The sequence below is a fragment of the Hesperophylax consimilis genome, chromosome 20 (genome assembly GCF_061612785.1).
Source record: "Hesperophylax consimilis isolate HC1 chromosome 20, BYU_Hcon_1.0, whole genome shotgun sequence".
Lineage (NCBI taxonomy): Eukaryota > Metazoa > Arthropoda > Insecta > Trichoptera > Limnephilidae > Hesperophylax > Hesperophylax consimilis.
The window spans coordinates 24,160,616-24,166,770 of record NC_142855.1 but is presented as its reverse complement, the minus strand read 5'-3'; positions in this window follow the sequence as shown (position 1 = coordinate 24,166,770).

Genomic DNA, 6,155 nt, shown 5'->3' with positions numbered 1-6,155 from the left:
ATCCACAATTTAGCGCAAATTTAGCCTCGAAAGATCAACATCAAAGGAAATCAATAACAATCCAAAAAGTTTTAAATTTCTAACAAAGACTCGTTTCAAATGAAAGCGTATTTTTAATTTATTAAAATAAATGTTCCCATATCGAATCATGGATGCTTTAACCTTTCCTCATCTGTGGTATGTTTTTACTACACATTGCTTCTTATTACTTAAATAACTCTATAAATATATTAAATTCTGGGTTCAGATTTTAGGTATTCTTCCGTTATACATTTATGCACTGAATTAAAAAAAATAATATTTTACATTGTTTTCAAATTCAATAAGAATAAGAAATTTTTGTTTAAAATCGGGAACAAATACACCAATAGAATCAACCGTGCGACTCGGCTACGCTATGTCCCGCTTTAGTTCGCTATGTGGGATCATAAGAAAAAAAAACACGCAGTTGTATTTGGACCTTCGATACCTACGACCGCATAGCTGTGTGTGTGCGTTTAGCGCCCATCCAAAGCCAGCAGTCAGTCGGTCGCCGGCTGTCGATATGGACTCCACGCAGGTTTTTTTAGCATCTGCCGATGGTTTGATCATATTTTCAGCAATTAAATTATAATTTTAATCTTTTTTGATATAAAATATTATAAACATAAGCGATTAACTATGAACATTCATATTTTTCAGATATAAAATCGCTCATTTTTAGATGGGTATTGACTACACAGTACCGGAACGCGTGGATTTTTTTAGCACAGTAAGAGAAAGGTTAATGCCACGTTTAATAGGAACTGTCTGTTGGCTGTTCTTTTTGTAATAACTTCTCGTTAAGCATTTGTTTATAATCCCCTGTTCTCGTTAGTTGTTATCCGAAATTATCTTTATTCCATTCGTCCATAAGACAATATTGCTCATCAAAATATGTTTCGTAGAACTTTGGTAAAATATATACGCTTCACTAGGGATACTAATACAAAGATTATTGTAGTGAAAGATGTGTTGCGAAGGTTAAAGATGTGTTTGTTGTTAACCATTTAAATATAAGGAAACCAAATTCATAGATGTTTGGGACCAAATTTGGTCTCCTAATAATTAACGGATTGAAATTAAACTATGTAACATTTTGTAATAGATCCATTCTATTGCGGGGATAAAACTGTGAATAGATTTTGACAATATTTTACATACCACAAGTAATTAATTATAACAGACAAAGCAAGCATTACTTAATTAATCGCGGCAAGAAAGGATTAAGTTGTTTTGATTAGCTCATTAAAGATATGTATGTAGTAGACTGCCTGAGCTATATTTTTTTTTGTATTAGGCAATTCACCCTAAAGAGAGTGCTTTGTGCCGATTGGGTTAAGATATATGGTTAAACTGATGCAGGTGCGAATGCATCGAGATTCATCCAGGGGGTAGGTAGATGGGCAGTATCTACGGTGTGCTTTAGTACATTCCCATGCTATTCAATTTGCACCAAAGAACGTTCCCGAACATTTTAGTTACTATCGCTACAATATGTTGCCGAGTACAAATGGGGATCTCTTACCAGACTCGTGCTGACTCACATTGGAGACAAACCGTTTTCATGTTCTTAGTGCAACTATTCTTCTTCTCTTAAGGACAGTCTGACGAGCCACATGCTGACTCACAGTGAAAAAAACTTTTTTTATGTTCTGAGTTCAACAATTCATGCTTTTGGAAGGGATGTGTAGACTGAATGCTGTAGAATTGAAAATCTTGAGGCAAATGTATTGTAAAACCATTAATGATTGTATGAGAAATGAGGAGATCCGCAAAGAGTGTAGGGCTGGTGTAAGCGTAATGAGTAAGATCAAGAACATCACGCTTAGATGATTTGGGCATGTAGAGCGAATGAACGAAGAAAGGAATGTAAGTAGAATATATGCAAATGTGAGTGGTAGCAGAATTCGGGGACGCCCGAGGAAGACATGACACGACCAAGTGAATCAGGTACTTGAGTCGGGCCATGTTAAGAGTCAGAATTATACAATAGTATCTATGAGACGATCGATGTATGAATATGAGTGTGTGGCCAAGACTGAGTTGTTTGGCGGTCCGTCCTCTCTGCTTCCCCCTGAGGGGAAAAAGCTTGATGGTTAGTTAGTTAGTTAGTTATGTTTTACGAAACACAGGTTGTGACACAGTGGAAAAAACCCGTGTTCATGTTATGAGTGCAACTATTCATGTTTTTCGAAGGGATATTTGACAAAACACATTATGACTGATTGGAAAAAAATCATTTTCATATTTTGAGTGCATGTTCTCAAAAGGGTAATCTGACAAATCACATGCTGATTAACCGTGAAGGTACACCTTTGTCATGGTACGAGTGAAACAAAACAATTTTGAAAGGTTTTTTGACACCAGTTATAATTCACAGAAGAGAGGGGAAAAGAGTTTTCATGATCTTAGTGCAATTATTCATAGTCTCGAAAAAGTTTTCTGACGAACCACATGCTGACTTGCAATAAAAAGTTTTCGGAAAACATTATTTATTCTGTGTGTATGAAATTATTTATTTGTAGGGTCATAGGGGGCACAGTGGAACGCGGGGCAGAGTGAAACACCTACAATAACTCTGTCCCTGTCTTACATATCGATTGTTTTTATTAACAGCAAAATTAAGAGCACAAGCGGCCAATTTTATTCAGTTGTCAAAGTAAAGTTGTTTGGGCCGCGCGTTAAATCTTTGGTTTTTTCCGCATTCATTTCTTATAAATTATTGTGTAATCTTTTTCAAAATATCGTAGCTACTGGTAAGTGACATTTAAACTGTATATTAGGTATGTAATTTATGATGTATTTTACAACAAAACAGGTTAACCTAAAATTTTTGATTATTCTTGTTTTCATGAAATCGGGCGTGGGGCACGCTCTCTCGGTGTTCCAGTGTGCCCCTAACCATATTTGCTTTTTCAGAAAACGCTTCAAAATGGTTAGAAACCGCATTAGGAAGACTGAAATAGGTCTACACGACGAAAAAGCTATGAGAGAGGCTATTGAGCTGGTTGAAAAGGGAATGAGCTTCAGAAAAGCGGCTCAAATGAATACTGTGAAACTTGCGAAACTCCATAGATACGTCAAGAAGAAAACAGAGTCTGGAGTTGAAAACATGGAAGATATGCGTGTTATTCCGAAATACGCTTAGCGCGTAGTGTTTTCAACGGAATGGAGGAGGTGCTCTTAAAATATATTTGATCACTTGTTCGAAAATGTGCTATGGACAAGACACTCTGGAAACAAGAAAACTCGCATACGAGCTAGCCAAGCATCACATACTGACTATGCCTCAAAGCTGGATACATCACAAAATGGCTGGCATTGATTGGCTCTACGGATACCGTAAAAGACATCCCGAATTGACATTGAGAAAACCGGATCCTTTCCAGGGCGACATCATTTAATAAACACAATGTAAAAACATTCTTCGATAATCTAGAAGAAGTCATGAAGCGACACCCGGGATTTGCTGACGGCACAAGCGTCTACAACTTAGACGAAACTGGCACTACTACTGTGGAGAAGCCAAAGAAAGTCATAGCAGCTAAAGAAAGGCTCAAAGCAACTAAATAGAGTCACGAGTGGTGAGTGAGGGACCCTTGTAATGACTTGTTGTATAGTATCAGCTACGGGAGCAGCATTGCCACCAGCAATGGTATTTCCTCGAAAGAAATTTCAGCCACACATGCTTAACAAAGCTCCTGCAGGTACATTGGGCCTCGCCCAGCCCACGGGCTGGATGAATACCGAATTGTTCCCACATGTTGTAACACACTTTGTAAAAGTCACTGGATCATCAAAGGAAAATCCTTGTTTATTGATTTTTGATAATCATGAGAGTCATTTGGCTCCACAAGCATTGAACATTGCCAAGGATAATGGTGTCACTATTTTGACGATCCCACCGCATACACGCTCAAAACTACAACCGCTGGATGTTTCCGTCTATGGACCCCTAATGACATTTTACAATGGAGCAGCAGATTCATGGATGTTAAGAAACTACGGAGTTCCACTGACTATTTACAACATATCGGAAATACTGGGAGTGGCATTTGAGAAAGCAATGACGCCAGCAAACATAAAATCGGGGTTCCAAAATACTGGGATATTCCCTTTTGACCGAAATATCTTCACCGAAGACGATTTTATGTCGTGCGAAGTCACAAACCGGCATATGCCTAAACCAATTGTAGGACAGCAACAAAATATAGTAGAAGAAGATGATGAAGCATATGTTGACCGGACATCACAACCTTCAACAAGCTCAGAAGCCCAGATACAAATACAGGATCACACGGTTCAAGAACCATCAATCGACCTGACTCATGAACAACCATCCACAAAGGCACCAACTCAGATGCAACATGTCGAGGAGGGAAATTTGACAAGTCCCATAGCATGTAGAGGATACCCAAAGGCTAAAGAAAGAAAGAAAACGAGGAAAGGTAGAAAACGAGGAAAATCTTGCATCGCCACTGATACACCTGTTAAAGAAGAATTTGAAAGAAATGCTGAAACTATAATTAAACGTAAAATAGCAAAAATATCTAAGGAAAGAAAATAATACAAGTATAATACCTTACAAATACCTTGACAAAGTGCAACAAATCACAAAGAATATATTTGATGACTCTGGAGAAAATATGAGCTCTTCTGAATCAAATGATTCAACAGACACAGACCAGGACATCCCACTATCCTGTTACGAGGCACCGAAAAAAAGATGATTTTGTGGTGGTCGAATTTCGAGGGAAACATATCAAATATTTTATTGGACAACTGCTAACTGACTGTGACAAAAAAATCATGAATGATATCAGCTACCTCAGGAAAAGTGGCAAGTTTGACGGATTTTACTTTCCTCTTGAACCTGACATGGCAGGTGTGTCCAAAAATGACATAGTTCTCAAATTATTGCCACGGATAAGACAAACATCAACAAAACGACAGGCCAACATTTTGTACTTTCCACAACGCATCTTAAGAATGTATAATTTCCTGGAAAATTCCTGAGTTTCTGAATAATTATGTAGGTATGTTCCACTGTGCCCCTAGGGGTGTTCCACTCTACCCCAGACCTGGGGCACAGTGGAACAAAATTCTGATCTCGGAAAAATGCCTGTAATTATTTTACTATGAACATTTTTTCATATTTTTTGTTTTGAAATGATAAATCAAAGACTACTTAAGATTTTAAACTAATTGAATAAAGGTTTATTTTTATAAAAATCGAAATACGTTTTTCGTTCCCCTGTGCCCCTTCCTACCCTAAACTTTTAGTTGTACAAAGTTATATTAAAAATAAAACGAGATTGCTATCATATTTATTATGACAAGTACCTATGTTATTTTCGAGTAACCTTTTTTTACATTAGCTCCACACTTCCACATATTTGGGGATGCTGTGTGGAGGGTCTTTTTATGAGAGGAAGGGGAAGATGTTCTTGGAAAGAAAAAGGTATCAGGGTTGGGTAGAAATCTGGGTGTCCGTGTGTCCAGGAGTGACCGGTGTATCAACCTGCCACGCAGTCGGTTGGCAGGCGCATATGTCGCCAAGACACGGACAAACCTCACCCCGGGCACCCCTGCTAAGTCACCAAACGTAGCGAGCTACTTGGTGTGACCTATGGCAGAGTGTCCAGGAGTGACTTGTGTATCAACCTGCCACGCAGTCGGTTGGCAGGCGCATATGTCGCCAAGACACGGACAAACCTCACCCCACGAACCCGGGCACCCCTGCTTAGTCACCAAACGTAGCGAACCACTTGGTGTGACCTATGGCAGAGGTGTTGGTTATCCAATAAATGGTTCCCGGGGTGGCGGTACCCGTTTCAACCTCACACAATGTAAATATTTAATATTCTCTAAATAGTATAAAATAAAGTCTGTTTGTGTGCTTAGCTCTTCTAAAATACGCAACGGATTTTGACAGGGTTTTCATCACTTTTAATGACTATATATTACTTTTAAAATGTGTGTTTAATTGTCATTTTGATGAAATATCATGTAACCGTTTTTCATAATATTTCTTATTTTGAAGCTCTAAAACCAAGTTCATTAAACTAATCGCATGTTTTAATAATAATAAAAACAAATTTACATATTAACGTTCATCATATATTTTTTACCTA